Source organism: Ambystoma mexicanum, chromosome 8, assembly GCF_040938575.1.
Source record: "Ambystoma mexicanum isolate Mex_15411 chromosome 8, UKY_AmexF1_1, whole genome shotgun sequence".
NCBI classification, from domain to species: Eukaryota; Metazoa; Chordata; class Amphibia; order Caudata; family Ambystomatidae; genus Ambystoma; species Ambystoma mexicanum.
In genome coordinates, this window is record NC_090929.1 from 921,588,945 (window position 1) to 921,603,766 (window position 14,822).

General features: G+C 44.3%; 1 long non-coding RNA gene across 1 annotated transcript in view; it reads left to right on the forward strand.

Annotated features, from left to right (window-relative positions):
* Nucleotides 1–14,822, forward strand: part of LOC138473696 (uncharacterized) — a 286,646-nt gene that overhangs the window by 98,745 nt on the left and 173,079 nt on the right. Inside the window, exon 2 of the long non-coding RNA XR_011268859.1 lies at nt 5,151–5,296. This is a non-coding gene — a long non-coding RNA (uncharacterized lncRNA). The remainder of the gene's footprint in view (nt 1–5,150; nt 5,297–14,822) is intronic.

Genomic DNA, 14,822 nt, shown 5'->3' on the forward strand with positions numbered 1-14,822 from the left:
GAATCTACAAGTCTTCTCTACCATATCCAAGGAACCAGAAAAGGATAATGATGAAAACAGGTTCTCTAAAACTTAGAAGTCACCTCAGAAACCACCTGGGGGGAAGAACGTGACCATGCCCACCTAAAAAAAGCCATATCAGAAATTAACATCATGCAAGCCAAAATGATCTGGCTTTAAGCAAAGGCAAAGTAACCTTGGTGAAGTATACAAGAGAGCCAGCCTAACCACTATCACCTCGAGAGAACAAAAAGACAACTGCTATCCTGAAAACCTTACCAAATTTATCTGGTCAGTCTAGCCTCCAAGCTCAGGTGGGCTATGGAAAACTATTCAGCATCATCATCATTCGTTTGATGAAGAAACGTGGGCCCGAAAAAAAATATACAGTAGGGAAAGAAGACTTTTGAGAAAACTCAACATTGATCCGACCAGACTACAAGTAGAACTACAAAAACTGACAAGGGCGTATAAGCAATGGTCCCTCTCAAGAAGAATTATACATCAGCAACAAGATAATGAGCAGATGTTGGAGGCTATTTGTAGGGACAATATCAGAAATTTCTGGTCCATTATCCACACATTGGACAAAAAAAACAATAGCAATAACCAGTGTAATCTGGTATCAGAAAAAAAAGCTGGATAGCGTTTCTTACCAAAAACTTTAAAAACAATTTGGACTCTCATTGCAGAAAGTTGGAAACTGCTAAATGGGAACTGGGTTTTGATATACAGTTAGTAGAGGACCAAATAACAAAAGCGTCATCTTCTAAGGCCACTGGCCCAAACGGCTTAACTTACCAGGTCCTAAAATACAACCCGAAGACCTGGGCAAATTTACCATTTAAAGAGATCTTGGTAAGGCGCACCTTCCCTTCATCATGGAAACAAGCAATCATAATTCCATTCTACAAGGGGGGTGATCGGTCATTACCGGAGAACTACAGACCTATCGCCTTCCTTGACATTGAAAGCAACATTTTTATGAGGATCCTAATGAAGGAATTGGATGGTTGGGCTAAGAAAACAAATATACTTCCACTTACTGACGGAATACTCCAAAGATGTGGGAGAGGGGCCCATCTATGGAGCATGGATAGACCTTTACAGAGCCTTTGATTTTGTGATAAGAGAACAACTGTGGGATAGATGCAGGATTGGGGTGCACCAAGTGGCCGGCTGTCCATGCTTATAGAACTACATAAAGATACTTCACTAATGGTTCGGCTAGACGAAGCTGGTCATCTCACTGATCCGATCAATGTTGAGAAAGGGGTCAGACAAGGTTGCCTGGGTGCACCCTTTTTCTTCAATCTTTATTTGGCACACTTAGGACCTTTTTTGCAGTCCTGGGTAATGGCGAATCCAGCCAATAATACAACCAAGGTACACTGGCTTGCATACGCCGATGATATCGTCTTGATCGACAGGACTGCAGTGGGGTTGCAACATCTCCTGAATGGCCTCCTAATCAACCCTAAGAAGTCAAAGATCATAGTGTTTAAACATCTGAATAAACTCATAAACTTTTCAGGTTGGTTTTTAGAAGGCAAAGCTATTCCAAGAGTAGAAGAAGCAGTATAGCTCTGCATTACAGTCCATGCCTCCCCATCAATTGGCAAATCAGAACAGGAAATAAGATTGAAAATTGAGAAATCAGTGACATAGATGAAGACAATCTTCCACAAACTCTGCAAATTTTCTATCACACCTGTACTGAAATTCTATGTTGCAAAAATAGTCCCAATAATTTTGTACGGCCTGGAGACTAAACCAGAACTTTGGGATCAGGACTGGCAAAAAGTGGAAGGCCACATCTGGACGAGGTCCTAGGCCTGCCGCTATGCCTCCCAATGTCATCCCTTAGGTTCGAATTAGGTCTCAAATCTCGAGTCATTAGTAAACTGGAAGCTACTTTCCCCATTCAGGCTAGTAGTAGAACCTCAAAAAAACTTGTTATATGAAGACATTAATCTACATCTACGTTCTCATAAATCGAAGATTCTAGAGCACCTGGAACAAAAGGTCACAAGAGCTCTGATTGAAGCACATACTACCATCGAAGCCCTCATCACAAACCCTTTGAAAGCAAAAAACTAGGGACTGGATCAGAACTCTTGAAAAAAACCACCAAATTAAACCCTGTAAAAGCTTCTTAGTGGTGGACAAGAAACTGGGTAAAATTACCAAACTATCTAAGGAAGAGTCCAGACTGGGAATCAAGAAACACTGTTTTAAGGGTCTGCCTAAATATTATCCACACAGGAGAAATGTTGAACATCAGAGGACAAAAACAAAATGCAATAAAGTTGTGTAACATTTGTGCAAACCCTGCAAACCAAAACTTGAGTCATTTACTGCAGTACTGCAAAGGCACATGGGATTTAAGAGTAGCATATTTTGCCAGATTTGTGGACAAAGAGGACTGGTTGCTCTCTGAAAACATTTGGAACTTGTTAATTTCAGGTTATAATACAGCCCTTAAAATAGCAGTAGGACAGGTCCTCGGAAAGGGCTGGACTTATTTACGATCAGTTTTCATTGAGCCCTGGCACTGCCCTCAAAAAGAAGTAGAATCACCAAAGAAGTAGCCTCGGGCTGCCTCTGGCTTTTGGACCTCAACCATAAGAAAACTGGCTGGAGGTTCAGAACACAGGGCAGCAACAAGGCTGTTAAAAACAAAATCATCATAACGGACTGGATGATCACTACTCTTGTTTCTCTGATCTTCTTTTCTTTTTTCTCCTTCACTAGCTCTTCCATTGACCTCCTAAATACCCTCAGACAAATGACATTTTTAAAAAATGTTGTTTTGAAATGTACTTAACAACTTTTTATGTTGTTTGTTGTAAAGGTCAGCTTTTGACCAAAACAAATAAATAATAAATAAATAAATAAATAATAAACAGAATGGCTTTGACTTAGGTTCAAATAGCAAGGCTTTGAGTTTAGTAATTATACATTCTGGGTCTCTTATTGGGATGCATTAGCTAATCACAAGAACTCACAGTCTCACAGGTTTAAGTTTAGCCCATACTTTCTTCTTGGCTCTTTACTCTATAAGTCTCAGTCCTCGGCTTCTGGTCCTTGATCCAGGATAAGTCCCCTCCCCTAGGTATCAGCTCCACTCCAGTTCCTTAATGCTCTGCCTCTACCATGCTTCCATCGGTTTTAGGGTGCATCTACACCTATTTAACCTCTTGCTGATCTTCTCCAAACCTCTCCATAAAAAACCTCTCTTCCAACTAATCTCCTCCTGCAATCTCCTCCCTCATAAACATTGCCTTCTTTCCCCTAATTGCAATTCCACCCTCCTACTGAACTCACCTCCTCTTCTCTACTGATGTCACTTTCAAAAGCCTAATACATGCACTCCTCCTGCTCTCTTCATATCATCTCCCACCTCCACCTGAATACACTGTTCATCCCTCTTGATATCACGTGCAATCCCATGTGATCTCTTCCATTTCTTCCTCCAATTCTTCGTCCATCTCCCTCATTCCTTCTGATGTTTCCCCTTACCACCTCTTTACTGCTCTCCACCTCCATCTGCCTTTCCCTATCTTTGGTCACCAATGTCTTCATGATGGTACCTCACTGCTCCCACCCCCCAATTAAATTCTCTCATTTTGGGTACAAATTTCCACCCTACTTCCTCCTGTTCCTTCTGACTTCCTCCAACTATCTCCACAGCTCAATTGATGCCTCTTAACACCCATACTATGTCCCAAATGCTAGTGTATTATATAATGAGCTGAGGCTTATTCAGGACCCCAGATGCAGCTGGAACAGCAAATTAAAACAGATCGCAGTAACAGAACTGTGTGAAAAGGCTTTGTAAAACACTCTCCTAAATCTAGAACTTTTATACAATGCAAGTAATTAGCATTCATAATCGTGCGACATGAAAAAATCTCACCATGCAAAGTAGATTGGATTTCGCACTGTGGACCCTTATAGAAATGCATACATTGCGGTCAACAATTGGGTCCACAAACCTTTCCACAATGCCCTAAATTACCATTTGTGATGTCACAATCCACCCCCGATTCCCAAAGCACAAAGGTAATCAATTGAAACATTTGAGACGACCTGCAGAACTTTAATCAACTGACATGGTCGCTTCATCCTGGTTCTCATGAGAAGTGCTTACCACCATGTCACTGCCAGAGCCTTGAACCACAGACGTACTGCTATCATTTTTGCTAGATTTTGCATATCATGGACACTCTAACCCTTTTCCCAGGGAAAATGTACTATGGGGCTCTTTGAAACTTCTGTGGTTCTTTTCGGCTCTGTTAGAAAATCGTATTTCATAAATGATTTTGAATTTGAAAATGGTCATGCATTATTTATTTGTTGGTGGAACCAGTGAGCTCTAATCTGTCACCTCGAAACAAAAAACAACCATTGTATACTTCTTTCAGCAGTGGCCCTGGATCGCAGACTCTGCACTAAATCGCCAGCCACAGTGTTTTTTTCCAAACACAAAAGGCTATCACACATTGGGCCTCATTATGACTTTGGAGGTAGCCATGGTGCTATTAGCGCCATGGCTGCCTCCAATCCCATGTCCGGGTCTGTTAGTCGGAATGGGGAGTTACCAGGTCATTCCAACCTTGGAGAACATAGTAAGTCCCCATTTTGAAAACCATTCCCCATTCCCATTGAGCCCTTATAGAGCCCTTATAGAGCCCTTATAGGGCTCAATGGGAATGGGGAAGGAGCGAATAACGGGCCCGCAAATAGCAGGCCCGTTATTAGCTCCCTGGTCCTTTAGCGTCTCCTGCTAAGGGCGGCTGGTAAAACCAGCTGGCCTTAGTGGGACCCGCTAAGGGACCTCAGAATGGGACGGTAGGCGGTTAACGGCACCGGCATCCTTACCGGTGCCATTAAACCCCTACCGCCGTACTCGTAATGAGGCCCATTGTCTGCAAACACAAGCTTTTAAGGCCTATTTTCAGCATTTCATTCTACCCCTAAGTTTGATTATACTTACCTGTGCCCTTGTATCAGGGATTTGTTTTGTTTTGAGTTCTATTTCACAAATATCAGAATGAGCTGCCTCTCCTTTTCACAGTGCTACTCTCAGAGTTGATAAGTGTGTTCCTTTATACCACGTTGAACTTACATCTTTATTACACTTCTAGCTTGGGGACCCAGCCTTGACCGTGTCCTGATCGAGTGGTGTCTCATGTGCCCAGGACGATGTTGTTCTTGTCCACTTGTCAGCAAATATTGCTTCAGTTTGCTCTGGTGTCTCATCTGCCCTGGAGGATGTTGCTCTTGTCCTCAGGTCAGTGAGCCTTGCTTCAGTTTGCTCTGGCATCTCATGTTACCTGGCAAAATGTGCTCTTGTCCTCTGGTAGGCAATTTGTGCTGATGTTTGTTGTTGTGTTTCAGAAACTCTTGAAATTGATTTTCACTTTGCATCAGATGGAGCTTTTCCAAATTAGGTTCATTTTTTGTGCAGCATGTTTTAATCACTCGATGGCTTCAGCAAATTTGAGAAAATGTCCAAAAAAGATTGATTCATTGTGCTCTCTTCTTGTGAATGAACTTAAGTTAACTGTAACCTTGCCATTTCCCATATTTGGAGGGGCGCGATAGTTTGCTGCCTCATGACCTATGCCTTGATAAAGACTTCGGTTGAAACGCGCATCGGCTACTTGTTTCACCAATTTTGGCTACTTGTTTCACCAATTTTGGCACTAAATGCGTATTGCCTTGTTGTTCTGTTAACAATAAACACACAAAATCACCAAACCACATGACCCAAGGACTGGACTCTTACTAGACTATCACAAATGTCTTAAATGGGACTACCAAACCCAGCCAGCGCCCACAACTAACACAGGTTTCTCACTCCACCAAGCATCAAATCAACCAGGAACCTAGGAGTTGGTCCCCAGACAAACCACGTGCCAGGCTGCAGGCGTAACTACTACTACCAACAGGAGGTGCGCAGAGGACCACGTGTCCCGACACCAAAAACTCCTCATCCTCTTGAAACATACCAATAATAGTTAACTTTTCTAATTTGTTTTAAATGTCACACATATTTCTTATTTAAAGTACATGATGCATCAGTCCAGTAAAGTATATCCTCACCCGATCTATCGCACTTTGAAGAGCTGCATATATTTTCTTTAACGGACTGATAAATGCAAATGAAACAAATGTATTAGCAGTCGTTATTAGTCTCATCCATAGGTCCTTTGCTATGAGTGACGATGTGGAGTGAACAAAAGGTACCAACGTCGTAAGTCTGCAATAAACCGTCTCTGGACACTTTAACTCAATGTTGTATAATGGTTCCTTCCTGTCGGACTTAGAGAGATGACACAAGCTCATGTGGAATTCCAAGCCTTGGTCCAATGGCCTCCAATGTGGGCAGACAGTTGAGACAACATCTGAAATACCAGCCTCTGTGTCCTTGAGATGGAAACGTACATAGATACAGTCTCTTTTCAGTTGTGGGAACGTAAAAGATTCCTCTATGTATGTATAGTTTCAGTCTCTCTAGGTCTTCCAAGTCAGTTTTTCTGCCCCACCGTTTGATCTTATTTTTAATGGTCAGTTCAGAATCAGTAGCCACAATCTCCAGCAGATTCATAAAACGTACACATCACTTTTTAACTGTACGCAATAAAGGATATGATTCACTTACTAACATATCTCCTAAAAGAGAACCGAAAGTAGGTGTATCAGATTGATTACATTTCAAATACTACACTATTGATTTCTGTGTGTACTGCACCCACCGAGATGGTAAGCCTAATTCGAACCACAGAACTCTGATGGGCATTGATTTCAGAATATTACCCTCCAAAGAGTAAATATTTTCTAGGACAAAAATTCACCAGCTCTATATCATACAACACCATATGGGAAACCTTCAAACGAAAACACTCATTCAGAGGGGCTAGGGAGAAGGCACATAGTCTACTTTTTATTACCTTCATTAAAGTTACACATGATCTATTCTTCTCCTCTATCATGTTTTTATGATTTGATAACACCCTTTGCAAGGAGATCACCAGTGCCAGATATTTTAATGACCCCACTTAAGTAAAGTTGATGTTGTTTATGTCCCACACGTAGCTCTTTCTTTTTCTTTTACCATCCACTACAATTGAGAATGATTTTGACAGATTTATGACTGTTCACGCCTAAATAGGATTCTACCCCGTTCATAGTTTGGTGTAAACATGCCGGAGTAAAGTCTAGAAGGAATAGGTTGTCAGCATAGGCAATGCAGTTGATTTGTAAATTGCTGCATTTTGGTGGCTACCCGCCCCAACCACTGCCCAACTCCCAAAGACCTGCTGCATATAGGTGGAATAGGGTTGGGGCGAGAAAACAATCTTATCTGACTACCTTCTCAATCACTATACTTCTTGACATATTTCCTTCTGTATTTAGCATGACTCTGGCTGTATTATTCGAGTACAGGAGCTGTCACATACATAACAGGCTATTGTTGATACCCCATCCAGTTAGTTCTGTTCCATAACCTGCATGTGTCTACATTGTCAAAAGCTGAGGAAAGGTCTAAGGCCCACATGTATAATGGGCTCCCTGAATCTTTCCCAGCCAATGACATACATGCAGACACCGCCAGATCATTCAGTACTGTACCTGTACCCTTTTCTATGTTTGGTCTGCAATGGACTAAAGAGCCTTGAGTTGTCTGCCCACTGCATCAGGTTGCTAGTATTTTTGAGATGTGTTTATTTTTGAAGCTTGATTTTCTTGACAACAACTCACCTGCTGTCATAATTCTACTCAATCTCGTCTCTCCCTTTGATAAGTTTAACCACTCCATCCTCATAAAATGGCTCCACGATACCCATGGTTTCTCAGAGAGGCAACTGGACAGGTTGACCTCCTTCCTCACTGTCACCATCTCTCCCAGGTTAACCTGCGTTCTTTTTCCTCAACCCCCTTTATCTCCACCTGTGGCATCCCACAGGCCCTTATCCTTTCTCCCTGATTCTTTAATTACTCTCTCGCTCCTCTCGCTCACCTATCTCCACTTTTCCCGTACTTCCAGTGTGATGCAGATGACACCCAACTCTTCTTCAGACTCCACCATGCATCTATTCTTACCTTCGTTGTCATTCCTGACTACCTGTCTTCTACCCAGTCTTGGTGTACTTCCAATGAACACTGTCTCAATGCCAGAAACATTGAGATTCTCCCTATCAGAACTCCTACTCCCTCTCTCTTCCCTTCACTGTGGCCACCCTCAATGGGCCCTCCTCGCTCTCCTTCCTCTGAAATCAGAAACCTCGGAGTTATCATTGACTTGTCTCTCTCTTTCATTCCTCATATCCTGGACCTTGACATGAAAGTGCATTTCCAACTCCAACACCTGAGGGGCAACCTCCCTTTCCTCACTTTCCCCCAGAAGCTCAATGTCTGCAGAGCTCTGGTACTCTCCAGACTGGACTACTGTAATAGCTTCTTCCTTAATCTATCCTCTTTTTCTAGAAGCCCCCTCCAGCTAATGAAGAATAGGGCTGCAAGACTTATCCTTGGCCATAAGCCCAGGGACCGTATCTCTCCAGCCCTAAAATCTCTCCACTGGCTCCCAAGGATCCAATTTAAATCCCTCTTCAACATCCATAAGGCTGTCTGGGACCGGGGATCATGCTATCTGCAACTTGCTCTCACCAAATACTCTCCTTCCAGATCCCTCTGTTCCTCCGATTCCAACTCTCTGCTTTTCAAACACTTCTCTAAACAGCAACCGGAAGGCCATTCCCTCTCCTCAGCTGGCTACCTCCTCTGGAACTGCCTACCACTTTCTCTCCATCTTGAGCCAGATCTCCTCAAGTTCCACAAGCACCTCAAGACATTACTCTTGTCCTCCTCCTCCCCTCTATCCCTCCTGTGCTAAATCCCACAGTCAATGCGATTGGTGACCAGGGCCGTCATGTGTCCTTCTGGGTCCTGGCGCTCCTGTCCGATCGCCTGCAGCATCCCCCATGCACTTGCCTTTCAGCTCCACATGACCTGTGCTGCCTCACAGTCCTGCACTTATCATTTGGGCCGGGGACCCCTCTCCCATCCAGTGGTCGCTGCCTGGCACCTACCTGTTGCCCTCACAACAATGCTTTTTCACTTACCTGTTGCCCTACAACTGTCTCTCTGGCACTTCACCCTCTGTGGATCCCCCAGTACTTACCCCCTTCCTGTCCATTCTCTCTCTCTGCACTTGCATGTTCCAAATGTTTACAAAGCCTAGTAGGACCATCTTTTTTCTATGTTTTGCATATTCCTTTCTCTCAATGTTTCCCTTTGTTCCCTTCCCTTAGTCCTGCGGTCGGTTTGAAACTCAATGTTCTTGATGTTTATGTGCCTTAAAAAAAAAAAAAAAAAATATATATATATATATATATAAATACATTAGTGCTACAGGTCTAAACTAACCGGATCTTCTCGAGGAGTTTTTTTTAATGATTGGTACCAGCATGGCTTGTTTCCATGACGTTGGAGACTTCCCAGTGGTGGCTACTTGAGTGAATAGTAGAATAAGGTCTCTGGCCAAAGCTCGGCGTTATCCTTTAGCAAAACGTTGATGATACGGCCCGGCCCACAGGCAGGTGAATTTTTCAGGCTCCTTATGATGTTCATAATATCCCACCTGTCGAACAGAAAAGTCCATTCGGTCGATGCAGGGCAATTTACCAAAAAGGTTTCTGACAAATGTTTTACACATCCTTTATCTTCTTGCGCATATGTGTGTAATTTTCTGTCGCTATTGAATATTTAGGTTCCAGAGGACCTCAGTGCCATCCATTTTCGCAGACGATATAAAGAAATACACTTTCCAACAACACTGATTCTCATGGCGTGCACAGGGAATCCTCTTCACTGGAGATCAGACAGCTAAAAGCTCATTTTCACATCAGAAAGGCTGTGAAAAGGCACATAACAATGCATACACTGATGTTTCCTGTTAGCCCCATAGGACACCTTTTGTTTTCCGACTTCGACATAGAAAAGACGCGCTTTGCTGAATTGCTAGAGTTAAATGGATTGCAAATGCTTTTATAAAGTAACTCTGAAAGTGCCCAAGTGATTCATCCGTTCCTCGGGAGTATGCAGAGCTTGACTTGTTTGAAAACAAAACAGAAATACACGTCGAAAGAGCGTCAATTCCTTTCTGATTTTTAAAAGGGAGTTTTACTTTGCAAAAACAACCCTGACTTTAGGTCTTGGGTTGGGAAGAGTAATCTATGAATTATTGATGAGGAAACTAATAACAGTATGAAAAGACAGGACAGGTGGAGATCAACTCGCTCATGCACTCTGGCTCAAGAGCATTGTATATAAGGGCGAAGCCAATACTGTTACTAGATATAGAAGCGGACTAACCATGTAAAATGAGGTTCATCCTGACAAATTGCGATATTTTAATCTTTAATAACTTCATATAGAACAAAAATAGTCTGCATTCTTCCATTCACTTGTGACTTCGAAGGACCCCAGCGTCTGCTCTTAGCTTTTCTCAAATGTAAAATTGCACCAACCAACTTTCCCCCAACTGGAATGCGTCTTCAAAATGTCTTCAGTGATGCACAACTCTATTAATTGTCTCTGGTGAATATGCATACATGACATAGGAAAAAAAAATTGGTAGAACCAAATAACACTAACTGTTATGTTGGAAGAATTGTCAAGTTATAGCACCCCGTTGGTATACTAGGAGCATGTTGAGCGAATGTTATGATTGTTGAACAGTAGAGAAAAATGTTTGCAATGTTTTTTAAAATGTTTTTTATGAACAATAATTAAAGAGATTTACAATTTTGCAAAATTGTATTCTGCTTCAATAACTTTCCCCATTAAGGTGTTAACCTTGTGAATTATCGATACAGGTTACCTTCACCCTTACCTGTGATAAGAGAGGGGTAGTCAATCTGTAATTCATATATTTTCTCTTGTAGACCCTCCCTTTCAACAGATTTGACCCCCGTGAACAAAAATTAGGGAGTACCCAATTATCTATACCTCCACCGAAGCTGGGCCATGACATAGTTCCTATGCTCCTTTTTCCAGATGCCTTCATGGAGTATTGCTAGGAGCTCCACTTCAAGATTGACATATATAGGGAAAACTAAATCACTGTTTTTTGCCCACAGTTAAGTAAATTCATGAAACTTAAGCTGGACATTAAGAGCTCCCTCCTTGAACAATATTATCTAGGTGTGAGATTCAATGACCAAGGTATTTGGTCATCTCAGATGCTTAAATCCAGCCTAGTTTTGGAAAAATATGGGCGTGGGGGGTAATACTAAGATTCTCGCTCTAATATGGACAAGTCCAATTTCTCCTGCCATTACAATGTATACTGCCCAGGCCAAGTCAGCATCTGTCAGGGTTTAGGCCTATCCAAAACGAGGTCCTAATAAGACCAGTACTTTATTGGTTTAGTTTGTGGCTTGTCCGAGAATTAAATGTTTTTGCTGCAACGTTCTTACAATATATTGGATGCTGAGGGCAGTAGATATGTGCTTTGGTTCCAACATGTTAAAAATCCTTGATGGAGAACTGGGAGAACTGTGGCTGAGCACCCTGGGAAATATGCCAGGTGATTTAGTAAGAGTCTATAGTACCTCACGGAAATAAATCGAGGTTGAATTTGCTAATGCTTGTACTGGATTTTCCTCAGGAATTACATATCTCACTAGTAAATTAACAATGGGGTTTGAAAAATATCTAGACCAGGTCAACCCATCACTTGCGCGTAGCCTGTATCTGAGGTTTAGATTTTGACAACTCAACCAAGAATGTCACACTAAAAAATGTGAACTGGATGGAAATGATCTATGCCTGGTCTGTGGATCCGCAAAAGAATCCCTGAACCATTTTATATTTATTTGCCAGTGCCACAGTGTGGCACGCTGCAAGTACCTAAAGCCATAAGTAAATCATGCCCCATTCGTCGAACAAGTGATGCACTTCTGCTCTTAAGGAGCAGTGATGTTATAAAAGTTGTGGTCTTTTATAGCATGCTATCTCCATCAGGCTTGGCAAATAAGGGCAAAAAACATAAAAGCCGTAAAGTTTGGAGATGTGAAATATATGCACTTTATCATTTGCATAGATCTTCTGAGACTACTATACACAAAGGGGCCGATTCATGGAACAAACATGCGCTGAAAATCCATGTGCAAGCAGGCGCAAGGGAGCGCAAGCTCGAGAAACGCAGCGCACGCCACGTGTGCAATTCAAGGAAGATGCTGCGCGTGTTTCCCGCTGTCCGTGCGCCCAATCTTGCCATGGCGCACGCAGGCATACACGGCGTGCGCTATGCGCACAGCAAAATCGCACATAGCGCGGCGCACACAACCAAAGTGGGCGGAACAGTGGGCGTAACACGCGGAATGGGGAATAACACGTGAACAAGAAGGCGTAAGTGGGGAAGTACTGCAGGGAACTACACAGAACGCCCACACGCACGCGAACAACCCGTATTCATGGATCCGAATACGGGAAACCCGCGCACGGCAAAAGACGCACACAGGCGTCAACGCGTCCGCCACACGAAGGCAGGCCGAAGCGTCCCCGCGCACAGTACAAAAGTGCACGCAAACAACAAACACGTATATACAGCTACGATGAATGCCCCATTTGTCGCAGCACTGATCGTGGGACACCGCAGGAGGAGGAGAATAGCCAGGGCACGCATTTTTGCACCACGGACAAGCCTTTTTGGGATGCCAGACGACCAGGTCTACGGCAGGTATAGGTTTCCACCCCACATCATCCTAGACCTGGTCAGGGAGTGGGAAGATGACCTTACATTCCCCACCCTTTGCTCCCAAGCATTGAGCCCCTTGGAGAAGGTGCTCAGTGTCCTGCATTTTTTGGCCACTGGGTCATTTCAGCGGACTACTGCCATAGAGGGGGGGTCTCACAGGCCACGCAGTCACGCTACCTACACCAGGTACTGGCAATCATGACAGCGCGCCCCTCAGTCCGCAGGCACATATACATGCCCAGAACACCGGCAGAAAGGCAGGCCGTTGTCCTGGATTTTTTCAGGGTGGCACACTTCCCCAAAGTGTTCGGTGCCATAGATTGCACCCATGTGGCCATACGACCACCTAGGGCCACTGAGCACATCTACCCAAACCGCAAGCACTGGCATTCCATCAATGTACAGGTGGTATGCGATGCAAAGGGAATCATCACCTCTGTCTATGCAAACTACCCTGGCTCCACCCATGACAGTTTCATATACAGAATGTCCGCCCTGAGCCGGGCCCTGGAAGCTGGGCAGCATGGCGACACCTGGCTCCTAGGTGAGTACAAATGCCCTTGCACATGCATGCAAGTCGCACACAGACAAATACCCAAACCCTAATAATCTCAACTATTATCACCTCCCCAGGGGACAGTGCCTACCCTCTGAGCAACCACATGATGACGCCAATCCGGAACCCCACCACACCACCCCAGGTAAGATACAACGCCGCCCATATTGCAATCAGGGCCATAGTGGAGCGCACATTCGGAGTGATCAAGTCACGTTTCCGCTCCCTTGACCGCTCTGGCGGGCAGCTACTCTATGCACCACCAGTAGTGTGCAGGATCATTGTGGCAGCATGTGTCCTGCACAATGTTGCAACACTGCAGGGCGTCCCGGTGGACATGGTGGTGACCCACATCCCCAACCACAGGCACAGGCGCTGCCCATGGGAGGGCACAGTGCACGTGGCGAGGAAGCCCGGACCCAGCTTGTGGCCACATGTTTCACCTAAACTCCCATCCCTGCAGAGTGCACACAGGCCTGGCACGTACCAGGTGACAATTGATGATAACAAAGAGACAGTCAACTGTCACAACCCTACCACCCTGAGATAGTTGCCATGGAAGTGCCACATTGTCTGCATCCCTAGCTACTTAAACACAAGCTATCCTGTGTGACCAAAAGGCACACATATGACACATGACATGATATGGCCTATACACAAGTATTTCAAGGTGCAATGAGGCAGGGAGGGGGGGAACAAGGGAGACAGACAACAGTACTACTAGGCCAGGTGTCATTTAGATTGCAAGTGCAGGGTTAGGGGGAAGGGAAAAGTGCAAGGGGAAGGGGAGGGGGGGGTGCAGTACAGGGGAAGTAGACCAAAAAACAAATACATAGGTCAGCTGGTGGCAACTGCAAAGGTAAGTGCAGACAAGTGCTGGGAAGGGGGGCTGTAGGGATAGAGAGACAGTACCGCAGTGCAGGGGTTGCCAGGGAGGCAGTGCAAGTGGAGAGTGGCTGGGCCAGGGACCGAGGTCGGTGAGAGTGGCCCAGTTGCAGATCCAGTGCAGTTCCAGTGAAGAATTCCGCAAGGGAGAGGCAGAGAGAAAGCAGAAGCAAAGAGGAAGGTCTTGAGGTGCTTCCCAAACCGGAGATGGTTCCCCTCAAGTTCAAGTGAGGCAGGAAGGCTGTTCCAGAGGGAGGGCCCTGCCGCGGAGAGAGATCTACCCCCAGCTAGTTGCGCTGAGAAGCGGATGACCCTGATATGCAAGGCGTGCATCACACACACCTGCAAAACAGGCCATGGCCATCACTGTTATGTCACTCAAACCCTCCCAAACCACAACATGACATGGAAAGCAATACCCATACACCAACACAGTAACAATAAGGTACACATTGCCATGTCCAAAATGTACAGTGGCATCAGACAATGATGCCTGACCTGGAATCAGATGAAATGACAGACCAACAACCTCCCACCCAAAATAAGTCATTTCAAAATGCATTACAAGAGTTGTAGACGTAACATAACAATGAATGCCTGTCTACA